Source organism: Macaca fascicularis, chromosome 5 (assembly GCF_037993035.2).
Source record: "Macaca fascicularis isolate 582-1 chromosome 5, T2T-MFA8v1.1".
In the NCBI taxonomy this organism is placed as follows: domain Eukaryota; kingdom Metazoa; phylum Chordata; class Mammalia; order Primates; family Cercopithecidae; genus Macaca; species Macaca fascicularis.
This window is the reverse complement of record NC_088379.1, coordinates 150,503,043-150,521,711: the sequence shown is the minus strand read 5'-3', so window position 1 is coordinate 150,521,711 and position 18,669 is coordinate 150,503,043. Positions and strand designations below refer to the sequence as shown.

The following is an 18,669-nucleotide window of genomic DNA, read 5'->3' as shown; positions in this document are numbered from 1 at the left end:
TACCACTACCAACAGACTGGAATCCCACAGGCAAGAACTGTATTTTTATTCAACCACTATCTTCTAAGCACATACTACTTTTCAGGTCCCATGATAGGTGATAAGAGTAATGGTGACTATAGTAATGGTACTGATGGTGATGACAATAGTATTTGATTGTGTTCCAGCCATTATACCATAACCTTCTATTAATACATTAGTTCCTTAGAGCTGCTGTAACAAATTACCATAATTACCGTAACAGAATTAGTTACTTAATTACATTGCAAAGACTCTTTTTCCAAATAGGGCCACATTCACAGGTTCCAGGGATTAGGATGTGGACACATCTTTTTGAAGGCCACATTTCTTAGGCAGGCCACATTTTCTTAGGCAGGATGCCTAAGAAATCAATCTGCCACATTTTCTTAGGCAGGATGCCTCACTCATTATCTTATCTTAAATCCTAGCACTTCAAGAGCTCACAGAATAAAATACATCCCATCAAAGAAAGAACAAAGTGCCATGGGAACAGATAAGATTACAGGAGCTCACTCTCCTTGGGGAATTCAAGTCAGAGGAGTCCAAGTCACGACCGAGTCTGAAATAACAAAAATGTTGAAGAAGGTTGAGGCAGGCTTTCCAGGCTGAGGACTTAAATGTGCAAAATCAGAGTTGGGACTTGGTCTCTTCCCGGTCATGTCAGAGAAAATGGAGAAATTCAGTAAGGCAGAAGCTGAAGGTATATGAAAATACTGATAGGAGATGAGGCTGGACTGGAGGTAAACTGAGGTCAAGAAATTAAATTTTGTCTTGTGGGCAGTGGACAAATGACAGAGTAAAACCTTTATGGAGGTGACATAATCAACTTTGCTTTTGAAGAGATAACTCTAGAAGCAGTGACATGACGTCAAGAGTGATGAGACTTTTTAAGAGAGCCCAGTTCAGGAGGCCTAGCAAGAAACCAAAGGAGATGATGAGGACCTGGACTTAGGCAAGGTATTAAGGAATGGAAAAGAAAAGCCTGATTTAAGACCTTCTTGACCTATGCTATCTTGTTAGAATCCTCAAAGTTTGACGTGGAGCCTGGCACACTGCAACTGCTTAAATAAAAAGAAAAAAAGAGCTGCTGCTGATCTGAACTTATTTCATTCCCCAAATGCCTGGCACATTACAGTCTACAAGCCACTTTCAGATACTTTATTTCACCTTATTCTCCAGTTAATTCCATGAGGGCAATACAACAGTTTTTATTTTCATTTAACAGAACGGGGAAAGAACATTGAGAGACTGAGTGATTACAGTCATAGCCAGTGGCAGGGCCAAGATTCAAACCCAGGTTGTTTGACTCTCTATGGCAGGCATTCCTTAACAAATTATATTAACATAACAGAGAAGTCCTTTGGCTACAAGGGAAGTAGATATTAGTAACTCTGCCCAACTTCTGAAGTAAGAAGTCTTTTCAGTTGCAGTGATGGTGGTGGCATGAAGAGGAGCCAAAGAACAGAGAGAGGAAATCTGCAGGATAGAAAACATTATTACCAAATCTAGTCCTATTGTCCCATAGGGAAGATGTTGTCATATGTAGTCTAAGAGCAAATTAGAACTATTTAAAATATGCTCCTTAATTAACAAGTCTTAACATGACTACCTCCTATTACCAAACAAGCTGTGTTCAAAAAAAGAGTGACAGAGGTGGTCAGGGTCGGAGCAGGATAGCAGAATACAAGGCTTCACCAATCATTTTCTACCTGGTTTTAACTTTGTATCACTCAAAGAGGCACTGAAGAGGCAGGAAAAACCATTTTGAATCCCCAACACCACCCCTCTCCCATTCCCTGACGGCAGTGGCATGATGGAGAGAGCATTTCTGTGCGCTGGGGAGAGGGAGAACATAGCAACTTTGAGGCAGTGCCACCCTGCTATAGCAGAAAGCAAAACCTGAAAACTCAGCTGGCACCACACACAGAAGGAACTGTTAACCATTAAACCAGCCAGAGAGGAATGGCTGTTCCCAGCACTTGAAACTTGAGTTTCCTGAGCTCAGAGAAGCCTAGCCACTGTGGGTTAAAGTGCTCTAGTGTCTCAATTAAACTTTAATGGCAGTCTAGGCCACAAGGACTGCAACTCCCAGGCAAGTCCTAGTGTTGAACTGAGCCCAGAGCCAGTGGACTGGGGGGTTTCGGGGCCGGGGGGCGAAACATAACCCAGTGAGACACCAGCTGGGGCAGCAAAAGGAGTGTTGGCATCACTCCTTCCCTAATCCCAGGCTGCACAGCTCATGGCTACAAAAGAGACACCTTCCTTCTGCTTGAGGAACGGAAAGGGAAGAGTGGGGAGGACTTTATCTTGCATCTTGAATATTCTCAGTCACAGCAGGATGGGGCACCAGTTAGAGTCATGAGGTCCCCCTTCCAGGCCCTAGCTCCTGAACATTTCTAGACACACCCTGGGCCAGAAGGGAACTTGCTGCACTGAAGAAAAGGAGCCAGTCCTGGCAGGATTCATCACCTGCTGACTGAAGAGCCCTTGGGCCCAGCAGCAATACCAAGGTATTACATCGAGGGCCTTGGGTGAGAGACTCTGAGACTTGCTGGCTTCAGGTAAGACTCAGCACATTCCTAGCTGCAGTAGGTACAGGGCGAGGCTCATTCTGCTTGAGAAAAGCAAAGGGAAAAGTAAAGAGGAATTTGTCTGGCATGTTAGGTACCAGCTTGGCTACAGTGGGGTAGAGAAACAAATGGGCTCTTGGTTTCCCCAATTCCAGGACTTGGCTTTCGATGGCATTTCTGGACCTGCCCTGGGCTAAAGGGGAGCCCACTGCCCTGAAGGGTAAGTCCCTGATCTGGCAGCATCACCTCGAGCTGACCAAAGAGCCCCTGGACCTTAAGGGAGCATCAGTAGTAGTCGAGTAGCACTCTTCATGGGCCTGTGGCAGTGGCAGTCATGGGGTGAGGCTCCTCTGCCTTTGGAAAAGGGAGAAAAGAATGGGAAGGATGCTGTCTTGTGGTTTGAACACCAGCTTAGTCACAGTAGAACACAGCATCAGGTAGATTTCTAGAATTTTTGACTCCAGGCTTTTACTCCAGGATGGCATCTCTGGACTTACCTGGAGCCTGGGGGAACCTACCACCCTCAAAGGAAGGACATAAGCCTGTCTGGCTTTGCCACTTACTGACTGCACAGCCCTAGGAATCTGAGTGAACATAAGAGATAGGTAGTAGTTATAGTGGGCCTTTGGTGAAACCCAGGGCTGTGTTGGACTCAGGTCTGACCCAGTGCAGTTACAGTGGTGGTGACCACAGGGCTGCTTGTATAATCCTATCCGCAGCTCCAGGTGGCTTGAAGCAGACAGAGACTTTGTTTGGGAGAAAGATCGGGAAGAGAACAAGAGTCTCTGCCTGGTAATCCGAAGAATTCTTCAGGATCTTATCCAAGATCACCAAGGTAGTACCCTCTATGACTCTGCAAGGACCATAGTGTTAACTGGGCTTGGGGTGCCCCAAAATGCAGATATGGCTTAGATCAGAACATCCAAGCCCTTTCAAATATTTGGAAAGCATTCCCAAGAAGGACAGGTACAAACAAGCCCAGACTGCAAAGACTCCAATAAATACCTAACTCCTTAATGTCCAGACACAGACAAGACCACCCAGGAAAACATGATCTCACCAAATAAACTAAATAAGGCATTAGGGACCAATCCTGGAGAAACAGAGATATGTGATCTTTCAGACAGAGAATTCAAAATAGCTGTTTTGAGGAAACTCAAAGAAATTCAAGACACGACTGAGTGTGGTAGCTCACATATGTAATCCCAGCACTTTGGGAGGCTGAGCTGGGCAGATCACTTGAGGTCAGGAGTTCAAGACCAGCCTGGCCAACATAGTGAAACCCCGTCTCTACTAAAAATACAAAAATTAGCCAGGTGTGGTGGTGGGTGCTATAATCCCAGCTACTTGGGAGGCTGAGATAAGAGAATTACTTGAACCTGGGAGGCAGAGGTTGCAGTGAGCCGAGATCACACCACTGTACTCCAGCCTGGGGTGACAGAACAAACTCCATCTCAAAGAAAAAAAAAAAAGAAAAAAAGAAATTCAAGATACCACAAGAAAGGATTCAGAATTCTATCAAATAAATTTAACAAGGAGATTAAATGCAACTGGCATACTGAAGAATGCATCAGAGTCTCTTAAGACAGAATTGATCAAGCAGAAAAAATAACTCGTGAGCTTGGGCCAGGCACGGTGGCTCATACCTGTAATCTCAGCACTTTGGGAGGCCAAGGCATGCAGATCCCTTGAACCCAGTTCAAGACCAGCTGGGCAACATAGCAAAACCCCATCTCTAAAAAAATACAAAAATTAGCTGAGTGTGGTGGCTGTAGTCCCAGTTTCTCAAGAGGCTAAGGAGACAGGATTGCTTGAGCTTGGGAAGTAGGGCCTGCAGCAAGCGCTGATCACACCACTACACTCCAGCCTGGGTGACAGAGCAAGACCCCTGTCTCAAAAAAACAAACAAAAAAAAAGATAAAGAATTAGTGAGCTGAAGACAGGCTATTTGAAAATACACAGTGAGGGAAGACAAAGGAGAAAAGAATAAAAAACAATGAAGCAGGCCTCCAGGATCTAGAAAATAGCCTCAAAAGGGCTAATCTAAGAGCTACTGGCCTTCAAGAGGAAAAGAGGAAGTAGAGAAAGAGATGAGTAAAAACTGTATTCAAAGGGATAACAGAGAACTTCCCAAACCTTGGGAAAGATATCAATACTCAAGTACAAGAAGGTTACAGATCACCAAGCAGATTTAATCCAAAGACTACCTCAAGGCACTTAATAATCAAACTCCCAAAGGTCAAGGATAAAGAATGAATCCTAAAAGCAGCACAAGAAAAAGAAGCAAACAACATACAATGGAGCTCCAATATGACTGACAGCAGCCTTTTCAGTGGAAACTTTATAGGCCAGGAGAGAATGGCATAACCTACTTAAAGTGCTGAAGGGAAAAAAACAAATGTACACTAGAATAGTATATCCAGTGAAAATATCCTCCAAACATGAAGGAGAAATACTTTCTTAGACAAACAAAAGCAGAGAAATTTCATCAACACCAAACCTTTCCTACAAGAAATGCTAAAGAGAACAAACACTTTAGTGAGAAAGAAAAGGTCATTAGTGAGCAATAAGAAATCATCTGAAGGTACAAACTCACTGGTAATAGAAAGTAAACAAAAGAATATTGTACCTGTGGTATATAAACTACTGTTAAGTATAAGATTAAACAAGGAACCAATCAAAAATAATAACTACAATAACTTTTCAAGACAGACAGTATATATGAACAGAAACAACAAAAAATTAAAAAGCCAGGGATCAAATTAAGGCATAGTCTTTATTAGTTTTCTATTCACTTGTTTATGTAAGCAGTGTTAAGTTGTTATCAGCTTAAAATAATGGGTGATAAGATAGTAAGGTAAGATAGCAAGTCTTACAGTAATCTCAAACCAGAAAACATACAACAGATACACAAAAAATAAAAAGCAAGAAACTAAATCATATCAGAAGAGAAAATCACCATCACTAAAATGAAGACAGGAAAGAAAGAAGGGAAGGCCAGAAAACAAATAACAAAATGGCAAGAATAAGTGTTTACTTATTAATAATAACATCGAATGTAAATGGACTAAAAAAACATAGAGTGGTGGAATGGATAAAAAATACAAGACCCAATGATCTGCTGCCTATAAGAAGCCCAATTCACTTATAAAGACAAACATAGACTGAAAATACAGGGATGGAGAAAGTTATTCCATGCCAATGGAAACCAAAAAAGAACAGGAGTAGTTATAATAGTATCAGACAAATAGATTTCAAGACAAAAACTGTAAGAAGAGACAAAGAAGGTCATTAGATAGTGATAAAGGGGTCAATTCAGCAAGAGGATATAACAATTTTAAATATACATGCACTCAACCTTGGAGCACCCAGATATACAAAGCAAATATTATTAGAGATAATGAGAGACATAGACCCCAATACAATAATAGCTGGAGACTTCAACACCCCATTTTCAGTATTGGACATATCTTCCAGACAAAAAATTAATAACAAAACATCAGACTTAATCTGCACTACAGACCAAATGGACCTAATAGGTATTTACAGAACATTTCATCCAATGGCTGTGGAAAACACAATCTTCTCTTTGGTACATGGATCACTCTCAAGAATAGACCAAATGTTAGCTCATAAAACAAGTCCTGAAACATTCAAAAAATTGAAATAAGATCAAGCATCTTCTCTAACAACATTGGAATAAAACTAGAAATCAATAACAAGAGGAATTGTGGAAACTATACAAATATGTGGAAATTAAACAATAAGTTCCTGAATGAACAGTGGGTCAATGAAGAAATTAAGGACATTGAAAAATGTCTTGAAACAAATAATAATGGAAACACATCATACCAAAACCTATGGGATACAGCAAAAGCAGTACTAAGAGGGAATTTTATAGCTACACGTGCCTACATTAAAAAAGAAGAAAAACTTCAAATGAACAATGCATCTTCAAGAGCAAACTAAACTAAGGAAAAAAGAGAGATGATCTAAATAAATAAAAGCAGAGATGAAAAAGGAGACATTACAATTGACACTGCAGAAATCCAAAGTGTCCTTAGTGCTTAATATGAACAAGTATATGCCAATAAATTGAAAACATCTAGAAGAAACGGATAAATTCCTAGACGTATATAACCTACCAACGTTGAACAATGAAGGAATCCCAAACCTGAACACACCAATAACAACTAATGAAATTGAAGCTGTAATAAAAAGTCTAATAGAGAAAAGCCTGGGACCTGATGGCTTCACTGCTGAATTCTATCAAACATTAAAAGAACTAATACCAATCTTACTGAAACTATTCTGAGAAATAGAGGAAAAGGGAATATTTCCAAATTCATTCTATGAGGCCAGTATTACTCCGATACCCAAACCAAAGACATTCCAAAAAAAAAAAAGTACACTAGAGGCTTGATATGGTGTGGCTCTGTGTCCCCACCCAAATCTCACCTTGTAGCTCACATAATTCCCATGTGTTATGGGAGGCACCCAGTGGGAAATGATTGAATTATGGGGGTGGGTCTTTCCTGTGCCGTTCTCCTGATAGTGAATGAGTCTCAAATGATCTGATGGTTTTATAAACAGGAGTCTCCCAGCACAAGTTCTCTTTCTGCCTGCCGCCATCCACATAAGATGTGACTTGCTCCTTCTTGCCTTCCACCATGACTGTGAGGCCTCCCCAGCCATGTGGAATTGTAAGTCCAATTAAACCTCTTTCTTTTTTAAATTGCTCAGTCTCAGGTATGTCTTTATCAGCAGCATGAAAATGAACTAATACAAGGCTGGTATTCTTTTGAATACTAAATAAAAAAGAATACTATTCTTTTGAATACTGTTGGATACTAGCCTCTAGTATTCTTTTTTTTTTTTGGTATATCATTGGTTTTGGTATCAGAATTATACTGGCCTCATAGAATGAATTTTGATGACTACTGAGGCAAAAGTCCTCAATAAAATACTGGCAAACTGAATTCAACAATACATTAAAAAGATCATTAATCATGACCAAGTGGGGTTTATCCCTGGGGTACAAGGGTGGTTCAACATATACAAATCAATCAATGTGATACATCATATCAGTTGAATGGAAGACAAAAACCATATGAGCATTTCAATTGATGCTGAAAAAGCATCTGATAAAATTCAACATTCCTTCGATGTTTAGATGTCATTTAAATCCACGAGACCAGATTACTAAAAAAAGGATTCAGGATTAAGAGGAAGTGTGACACCTTTTTCAAAAATGTTAAACACACATTGACACCCTCCCCATACACACACACACACACACACACACACACACACACACACACAGAATAACTATATATATTGATGTGTATATAACTTCATCTACAGATGAGTGGTATTATGGTGCTTTTATGTTGCTTTTTGGTTGACCATATTTTTCTGTTTTTTTAAAAACAGCATATGTTACTATGATAGGCAGAATAATGGCCTCCCAAACACGTCCACGCCCAAATCCCTGGAACCTATGAATATGTTATGTTATGTGGCAAATAGGGAATTAAAGTTGCAGATGGAACTAAAGTTGCTAATCAGCTGACAAGGTAAAAAGATTATCTTAGATTATCCAGGTGGACCCAATGTAATCACCAATGTCCTTTAATATGAAAGTGGGAGGTAGAAATGAACAGCAGAGTGACATAATGTGAGGATTCAATCCACTCTTCAGGTCTTTGAAGATGGAGTAAAAGGGCCATGGACCAAGGAATGAGGACAACCTACAGAAGATGGAAAAGGCAAGGAAACTGATTCTCTTCTAGATCCTCCAGGATGGAACAAAGAGCTACTGACACCTTGATTTTACCCCAGTGAGACCTGTGTCAGACTTCTGACCAATAGAACTGTAAGATAATAAATTTGTGTTAAGACAGTAAGTTTGCGGTAATCTGTCACCGGAACAATAGGAAACTAATACAGTTCTATGGTAAGAAAAAGTGAGCAAAAAAATCTTTTTTAAAAGATAAAATTCAGAATTTTTAAAATTTAATAAGAAATGCCTAATAACTACTCATGATTTATTATCTTTGCCATAACCTGTAACTTGCTTCCTTTTGCATTTAGATTTCTTCCTAACATCAGAGTCAAATTTGATTAATCCTTAATTTTACTAGTTATTGTGACGATCAGTGTTACATTCAATGCATTTATATGTCAGTTTCTAAATTAGATATAAAGTCAGCATATATACTAAAAAAATTTAGTAAAAAGAATTATGTGCAAGATGAAATAAGCAATAATCACATTTTACCTTTTCTTCCATGCACAGGTATTTTATCAGAATCATGTTAAATCTGAAGTTCAAAAGTAGTCTGAAATAACATGATATATATGAGATAGTAACCATTTTTGAGCATGGTAAATTTTTTAAACTATATATATGCTATAATAAAAATTAGGTGTCTGTAGTGCATATCCTTCACATTTTTGCTGACAAATGCCTACTCTGTTCAAATAGCACCTCCTCAGAGATACATCTTCCCCCACCTTCTCCAGACAGTTAAGTGTTCTATTCAATTATCCACAGTCTTTTGTTCCCATCTCAAAAATAGTATTTGTCTTCTTGTTTTCTAATTGATCTATTTATAGACCGCTCCCTACCAATTCTCATTGCTCAACTCAGCTGAGTCTCCCAGAAAAAGGGCATATTTCTTCAGAAATGAGCACAGTGCCTGGCACACAGAACCTTCCAATATTTTTTTTTTTTTTGGGATTCATGAATATATACTCTTATCTACTCTATGTAAACAATCTACTAAACTATAAAGAAAAGTTTGGGTAACAATCTTAACCTGTGTGACTGAAGGACCTTTACTAAAATGTTTTGCCTTCTAAGTTTTCTGTTTTGAATCAAGGCACCTTTGACACGTAACCAACCTTCCAAACAGAAAAACGTTAAGATAAGTTTTCAAGGAATCAAAATTTAGTAACAAAAGTTTTACTAGATGAAACTATGTCCATTTATAATAATGTAAGCAAATATTCTCTAAATAAATATTCTAGATTGCTTTAACATTTAAAATAGTGGTTTCTTACAACAATTTTTTTTTTTTTTTTTTTTTTTGAGACGGAGTCTTGCTCTGTCACCCAGGCTGGAGTGCAGTGGCCGGATCTCAGCTCACTGCAAGCTCCTCCTCTCGGGTTCACGCCATTCTCCTGCCTCAGCCTCCCGAGTAGCTGGGACTACAGGCACCCGCCACTTCGCCCGGCTAGTTTTTTGTATTTTTTAGTAGAGACGGGGTTTCACCGTATTAGCCAGGATGGTCTTGATCTCCTGACCTCATGATCCGCCCGTCTCGGCCTCCCAAAGTGCTGGGATTACAGGCTTGAGCCACCGCGCCCGGCCTCTTACAACAATTTAATTGCAATCTTTCTCAGAAAATCCACACCAACTGTCTGATAAGCTTATGATTTATACTGTAGGTTTTATCACAATTGGGATTGCAGTTATCTGCCTTCTGATGCCAATGCAAATCTTAAAAGGCCTTTAAGTGAAAAGAAAGAACCAGAAAAAGGATGATACCATCTTACTGCAGTTCTTTTGTCAAAACCAAAAAGCTATTTAGATGTATGTAATTCTGGGTTTGACATCCTCAAACTTCTTCCCAGGGGACTAATTTTCTTGATTTCCCCCCAACTCTCTGGACCATCTGAATGGCAAGCAGCAGCTGCTACCTTCTACTGAGTGTTTATCACGTGTGAGCCATCATGCATGCATTTTTTTCAGCTAATCCTCACAACAATCCTATAGTGGATGACATCCTATTTTAAAGGGGAGGCTCAACAGCATAAGGCTGATTCACCAAGGCCTCACAGCTAGTGGCAGAACGTGGAAAAAACTATGGATTTCACAAATACAGATTTATATGGTGTCAACTCTAGAGAAAATGAAATAATCCTGTACATCTGAATATGCCTGATTATGGCTGGCTATTTATCTTTTTATTTATTTTTTGCTTAGGCCAAAATGAAAAATTAGTTTCTATTTCCTGTGCTAAGTTTTTATCAGTAGGAGATCTCGATGTGTTAGGTGACAGAACAGACCACATTTTAAAATGTTTTTCCCTCCACAGACAATAATTCACTCCTGATAACTAAGTTCATAATATCTTTAACTCCATGAATTTATCCAATCAACCAGATTTTAAAGCAGCCCATAAATTTTTTAAGAGCCAATATAACTCAGCCTTGTATGAGCCGCTTTCTACCTTTATATACTGTCACAGGCAGAACAGACTAATTCCACTAAAATGGCAAAATCATGTAAGTAAAAAGAAGGATTTCCTACCTGCTCATGTAACTCAGCATCTTTTCCTGCTTTCTCATGGGAAGAAATCAAAGAACTAGACAAATAATCAAATCCACTTTGGGCCCTAGGTTTGGGTGGGGCCATGTCTCAGTCCACCCAAGGTCCCCTCAGATTGCCCAGAGAGGCACTTGGACCTGGAGCTGTGAGCAGAATGAATACCTTCCAAGACCAGAGTGGCAGCTCCAGTAATAGAGAACCCCTTTTGAGGGGTAGTGATGCACGGAGGGACTTGCAGCTTGCTATTGGTGGAGTTACTCCAGGCTGAACAGCAAATTAAAGACAACTTGCAAGAGATCAAAGCTCAGATTCACAGGTGCATAAGCCACCACCTGGAATGTCTGAGAAGCCATGAGGTGTGACTATATGAACAGGTGGACCTCATCTATCAGCTGAAAGAGGAGACACTTCAACAGCAGGCTCAGCAGTTCTACTGGTTATTGGGCCAGTTCAATTGTCTTACTCATCAACTGGAGTGTACCCAAAACAAAGATCTAGCCAATCAAGTCTCTGTGTGCCTGGAGAGACTGGGCAGTTTGACCCTTGAGCATGAAGATTCAAATGTTCTACTCTTTGAAGCTGACACAACTGATCTGTGCCAGACCATCACCACATTTAGGTCTCTCAAAACAATTCAAATTCCTGAGCACTTGATGGCTTATGTTAGTTCATCAAATATTGGGCCCTTCCTGGAGGAGAGGCTATATCCCAATGCCAGAGCAGAAGTCTGCATCCAGTATTGCAGCTGTCCCTCTCAGCAAATGGCTCCTTGGAAGCAAACCTGTCAGTGGTCATCAGGCTCCTTACACACCCAGCACAAACCCCCAGGACTGGCTCACCCAAAAGCAGACCTTGGAGAACAGTCAGACTTCTTCCAGAGCCTGCAATTTCTTCAGTAATGTCTGGGGAAACCTAAAGGGCTTAGAAAATTTGCTCCTCAAGAGTCAGCAACAGGAAGTTCCTGAAAAACCAAGTTATCAAAAGTGTAACAGCCATTCCACTACTAGCTCTCCATTGAAATGGAAAAGGTTGAAGATCTAGAGCTTCCTGATCAAGATAAGATGAACCTATCAGATTGGCTAGTGACTCCCCAGGAATCCCATAAGCTGGGGAAGCCGGACAATGGCAGTCATGAAAGCAGTGAGAAGTGTAAGCTCTTGTTCCAGTTCTATAACGTGAATGATTGGCTTGTCAAGACTGACTCCTGTACCAACTGTCAGGAAAAGCAGCCCAAAGGTATGGAGTTGGAAAACGTGGGCAATCTGAAGTGCCTGAATGACCACTTGTAGGCCAAGAAACCATTGTCCACCCCCAGCATGGTTACAGAGGATAGGCTTGTCCAGAACCATCAGGACCCATGTAAGGTAGAGGAGGTAGGCAGAGCCAATGAGCCCTGCACCAGCTTTGCAGAGTGTGTGTGTGATGAGAATTGTGAGAAGGAGGCTCTGTATAAGTGGCTTCTGAACAAAGAAGGAAAGGATAAAAATGGATGCCCATGGAACCCAAACCTGAGCCTGAGAAACATAAAGATTCCCTGAATATGTGGCTCTGTCCTTCTAGTAAAGAAGTAATAGAACTAAAGCACCAAAGTCAATGGTTCCTTCTAGAATTGCTGATTCCTTCCAAGTCATAAAGAACAGCGCCTTGTAGGAGTGGCTTATCAGGTCCCCATACAAAGAAGGAAGTCCTAAGGAAGTGCCTAATACTGAAGACAAAGCTGGCAAACAAAAGCTAAAAAGCCCCATGAGCACTTCCTGGTGTCCCTTTAACACAGCTGACTGGGTCCTACCAGGAAAGAAGATGGGCAACCTCAGCCAGCTATCCTCTGGAGAAGACAAGTGGCTGCTTCGAAAGAAGGCCTGGGAAGTATTACTTAATTCACCTCTACAGGAAGAATATAACTTCCCCCCAGACCATTATGGCCTCCCTGCAGTTTGTGATCTCTTTGCCTGTAGGCAACTTAAAGTTGGCAAGTTGCTAAAAAGAAGTGGTTATATCGAACTCATCTACAGATGTGAAGGAATGGACAAGAGTTGAGCAGCCTTTCTGCTGATTATCACACATCATGAGCTGAGTGACTGAGGCTTGCCAAATCATTGTGTTTCTGGGTCTGACCCGTTAGCTTAGTTCTTCCTCTGCCTAATTTTGAACTAGCAAAGCGAAGTGAGTCATCAGATTATGAGTTACTGTTTAAAAGAAAAATGTTGTTTATTGATGCTGAGCTGATTCAGTTCCTTCCTTCTTACAGAAGTGTTAATTCACCCCCACACTAGAAATGCAGCATCTTTGTGGATACATCTTTTTCACAAGCCTCCAAGCCTCCTTAGATCAGGTCGTTACAAAAACTACATCAAAACAGTCTAGTTTTAAAACTGAAATATTTCTGTAATCGAAGTGTATTGATGTATTCTAAAGCTAGTAAACTTCCCTAACATTTAATTGCCCTATAGATGCTTCTCTAGCTGTGGGTTTTCTTCTGTTAGTGGTCTGAAATAATGATTTTCCTGTTCTATTAACATATAGTGTATTTTGCACAAAAAATTAACTTGGCCAATAGTGATTACCAAAATATATATTAATAATCTTGGTAATTTTTGACATTAATTATCAAACATTTTAGATTACATGTTCTACATTATTCTTCTTCACTTGAAAGAAATTCAGCTACTGCAAATTTTTTCTTTCTTTCTTTCTGCAAATGTTATTAAAATATCCAGTGAGCTCTTTTAGAAGGGCTCCGTATTATTTCAATAGTATTTTTAAGGTAGTTCTAGCCTTTTAGAATATTCTACAGACCTGTGGGGTTCAAAAGAACCCCAGTAACAAATAAGCAAATAGGCAAAAGACATGTTGGAAATGTAGTATAGTATTCGAACCATTCACTATCATAGGGATTATTGGTGCATCCTGGGTAACGGAAGCAGAGCTTGACACCTGGTGCTTTTAACTAGGGATAAAGTCGTCCTCTCACTGTAAGCACAGCATACCTGTACCTCCAAAAGTGACATTTTAGTGAACAGGCCATTTTCAACACTTGTGCCTTGGGGTGTGTTAATTGAAGCTTTATGAAAACTACTGAGGTTTTCCCTATCTCCTTAAAGTTATGTCCGTGCTTTAAAATGTCTCTGTAGAAGAGAAGTGGGGTTTATAATGTTTTTAAATTCTCTAAGATGTATTTGCTGCTTTCCAGACTTTGAAACTATTAAGCTTCTTAACTGCCTCTTATTGAAATACTTCTGGGGAAACTTCAGGGTCTCACAATGTCATTGCCATACAGCTTCACTGCAGTTCTCTGAACCACAGCTGAAAGAGTTTTGTATTATTTTTTAATTCCCTCCCCAGATATCATACAGAACTATTACAATAAAGATGGTGGGCAAAAAACAATGTAAGGAGCCTTTCCAGTTATCTTAAGTTGCAGCTAACTCTGTAGTTTCTTTTTTGAGGCCAAATACACTGTATTTTACATTGTCAAAATATAATTTACATTAATCACTATGTTAATGAGTATGTAAAACATTATTTTGCATTGATGAATTTTGTATCTGCCTCCATTAAAAGCATAACAGCCATAAAATAATAATAATCAAATCAAAATATTTCAACTTTCAGGATTCCTGAGAATATGGCTTCATCCTACAATTTGTAAGCTAAGCACTAATAAAATACAAGAGAAATTCCCCAGCTTTACAAGATTCAGTAAGATACCTCAAAGTAGGCTATATCTAGTGTATTAGTCTGATTTCATGCTGCTGATAAAGACATACCTGAGACTGGGTAATTTATACAGGAAAAAGGGTTTAATGGACTTACAGTTCTACATGGCTGAGGAAGCCTCACAATCATGGCAGAAGGCAAGGAGGAGCAAGTCATGTCTTACATGGATGGCAGCAGGCAAAGAGAGAGCTTGTACAGGGAAACTCCTGTTTTTAAAACCATCAGTCTCATGAGACTTATTCACTATCATGAGAACAGCACAGGAAAAAGACCTGTCCCCATAATTCAATCACCTCCCACCAGGCTCCTCCCATGACACATAGGGATTGTGGGAGTTACAATTCAAGATGAGATTTGGGTAGGGACACAGCCAAACTATATCAGTTATCTTTGTATTTATAGCACAACTATTTGTTCACAGAATTAATGAATGTATGCCATAATTCTGCATGGGTCAATAACTCTACTACACTGATTACTCAGTTAATTGATGTTTATAAAATGTACATTTTTTTCTAGATTTTACAGTAATATATATTTACTTTAAGGACTTTCTTTTTAAACTGATTTCAATATATGGATATTTTCCTTCATTAAAAATTTGCTCAGCAGCAGCAGTCTGACTTGGGATATTTATCTTGAAATTGATCCAATGAATATTCTCAATTTCAATAACTACTCTGGCAAGAAAAAGCATACAGAATTTCCAAAATCAATACAGTAGATCAGTGTCTGCAGCACAGCACAATTCATACAGGCAATGCAGTGTTGTATCATGTGTTTCCATTTCTCAATGCTAATTGAAGATAAACTGTCAAATGCCATTAATCTGTTTACCACATTCCACTCCTCCTCTCCCCCAACAGAAGGCTTTATTTTCTCTTTTTCAAATAATTTCAGAAATTTTTGTAGAGCAGGATGACTTCTTAAATAAGCAACTTTTAAATAGGTTTTAAATAGGTCACCGTGAGTGAAGAGTAATAAAGAATGAATACTGAATTCATGAAGGGATTCTCTAAAGTTCTCTGTGCACTTTACTTTTTATCACTTTTCCAGTAAGATTCAGATTTCCAAATTTCCACTTTTAGGCTTAAATGTGCTTGTGAAGTCTCTATTTTTCTAAATTCCATCACCATTAAATGTTTTGATACATTCCCACTGCCACCACCCTATTTCAAATCTAGAGTTGAACTAGGAAGCTCTGAGACCAACTATGATACCTGGGTAATTTCTCATATTCTCAAAGTTCCTTCACTTACAAAATGAAAACATTAAGATCTACGTATCAGGGTCGTGGTGATTATGAATGAGACAGTATGCATGAGAGAGCCTGGAACAGGGCCTCACATCAAGCAGGTGCTAATCGCCTCTAAGAAACATTCCTCTTTTCTCTCTCCCTCCTCGGTCCTCCTTCCAGACTTCACAGCAAGACTCATCCTGAAATGTGAATGTGATCTCCTTACCCTCCTACTCAAATTCCTCCAAAAGTTCACCGTACCCTAGCACAGTGGTTCTCAAAGTGTAGTCCCCAGACCAGCAGCACCTCTTGCACTTGCCTTTCCAAACTTCCTCTAAGGAGAGTTTACTTACTATCTTCCAAACCTGCCACTCTCCCAACCCCAAGATTTAACTCATCTTTTACATCCTTCTCCCTCTATGATCTCTCTCCTATACTACTCAGCTTAAAATCTTTCCTGACGATCCCAATCTCTAGGACTTTTTCTGATCTCTAATTCCAATTATTTCTGAATACAAAGAGTCTTCATCTTACGATGGGGTTTGTGTCTGGATAAACTCACTGCAAAGTCAAAAAATCTTTAACTGAACCATTCTGTAAGTGTAGTACTGTACTAAGGTGAAAATCTGCAGAGGTCACAAACTAGTTGCACCTGGCCCACCCAGAGAAGGTGTGGGTTAACTAAATTGGTTGCAAGTAACATTAAAAATCAAGAAAAATTACGCAAAAATACAGATCTTTGGCCTGTGTTGGAGACAATCGGATCTGCGTTTGAGAGACCCACATTCCCATGTGGCAACAATCAGCTAAATGGTAAATGTTTCAAGCATTCACCAGCTCTTTCCATTCTAAATAAAGGTTTTCTTTTGACATCAAATATCTCAAATGGTGATTTACATTTCTTATGGTTATGTAACTTCATGCTTGTTTTGTCTCTCCTAATAGGATACAGACCTTAAAGTACCAGTCCCTGTCTTTGACTTTTTAAAAACCTCTTGTTACCCTGAACACAAACCAGTATTTAGTGCAAAATTATTGTAAAAGAATATTCTGAACATTGTAGACAACCGCAAAATGCTGAATAATCCACACAGTTTTTCTGGAAACTTTTGGCTTTCTACCAAGTTGGAAAAGTTTTATTAGTTTATGTTTTCCAAACATATGGATTAGGGTACAACTCTTAAGACAGATAATAAACATTTTTTATCATATTATTTTGGTTTAGGTTGTCTTTCATTTTCTAATGAGAAATACGTATGAAGACAGCATGCTCTCTGCTGAGATTTAGCCCCTGCCCGGCACAGCATGTGACAGAACCTAGATACTGTTTGTAACGTTTAGTTTGAATCCTACTTTTATATCCTCGATTTTATTTCCCGGAAAAGAGTTTTAATTTCACTCTTTGGTAGAAATCATAATGGCTTTCTCCGGCCCGGCCTCAGGTTAACCATTCACCTGGTTTGGCAGCGACAAAAGATGAGCCACCTTAATAAAGCTGCCTTGCTGTGGCTCAAAGATAACCTGAGAAACCTAACCAAAATGAGAATTTTAAAACACTGTTTACGTACAGGGCCTCTTTTAAACCTTCCATTTGAACCCATTTGCCGACTCTTGCCTGTCCACACATATCCGCACCCCTAACATCAACATCAGGAGAATATTCGATAATACTCTCCTTTTCCTTCCCCCACCCCAAATCCTCCAGGGGGCGCCCCGGAGGACCGCGCTGGCCCCCCAATGGGAGGGCGGCCATAGGCGGGAGCCCAGGCCCGACTCCCTAACGCCGCGCGCACTCCCCATACTCACCCTCCCGAAGTCACGGAAGTGCCGCCTGACCCCGCCCCTTCCGCCGGATCCTCCCACGCAGAAGCAGCGCCAACTGTAGGCGCGTGGGGCCCGGAGATCGCCTGGGGCCGGGTGGCGGCACGGGGCATGGTCAGGGTCCCCGCGGACGTGGTCGCGCAGTTCCGGCGTGTGGCGGAGAGCGCGTGAACGTGAAGGCCTCCCGGCTTGCGGCAGGCTGCGGAAGCTCTGCGCCGGGAAGTTCTCTGGCGGGGGGAGGGGAGGGCGGTTTACGGCCTTTAGGGTAGGTTTTGCCCTTTTTAAGGTCCACATGGACTCTTTAGCCCCCGAAGTTCGAGGGTAACTTTCGTTCCCTCCCGGCCTTCGCGACACCCTCGAGTCGGACGGAGGCCTAGTCCTGCCGTCAGCCCCAGCATCCTGGGGCCGGGACCCCCGGAGCCCCTTCTTCCGCTCTTTGGAAACTTATAATGTGGGGTGAGGGAGAGACGCGTTACGTTTTACAGACCGGTGAATTTAAAGACATTCAAGCTTCTCATAGTGATTTGAAGAAATGCTCAGCGTTCGGCCGAAATAGTTTTACGTTTTTAAACCATGGCATGGTTTTTAAAGGTTGAAGTTCCCACATTTTTTTTTCTCTTGAAAGGCACCCTTTCGTTTTGATTAGTATTTCTTAACATGCACCCAAAGCCAGGACTCAGCCTCACTGCTGCAGGGATGTCCACGGGAAGTCCCGAGGGGGGAAAGGCACAAGCTTGAAATGGCATAATATTTGCTACCTCACTGCGTGGGCGGAGTGGTAACTAATTTTTAAAAAACCTCTTAGATGACGTAATAAGTAGTAAAGCCGTTGTATGCTATTATAGAATTTTTGAGAACAACTTAATCACCCAAATGTTTGCTATAATGTGATAAAGATAGCATCGATGGGCAGCAGCCAGGATCGAATTATGACAAGTAGATATGGTTATAAATGGGGGCCATGCAGT

At 40.5% G+C, this 18,669-nt stretch overlaps 1 protein-coding gene and 1 pseudogene across 3 annotated transcripts in view; one reads left to right on the top strand and one right to left on the bottom strand.

The window, feature by feature from the left end:
- MMAA (metabolism of cobalamin associated A) overlaps nucleotides 1-17,851 on the bottom strand; it is a 37,119-nt gene extending 19,268 nt beyond the window's left edge. For all 3 annotated transcript variants that reach the window (XM_074040555.1, XM_015450874.4, XM_074040554.1), the window contains exon 1: nucleotides 17,687-17,851. The gene's annotated coding sequence lies outside the window, so the exon portion shown is untranslated. The remainder of the gene's footprint in view (nucleotides 1-17,686) is intronic.
- LOC102137639 (nuclear receptor coactivator 4 pseudogene) lies at nucleotides 10,977-12,944 on the top strand (annotated as a pseudogene).
- Nucleotides 17,852-18,669: the final 818 nt, after the last annotated feature.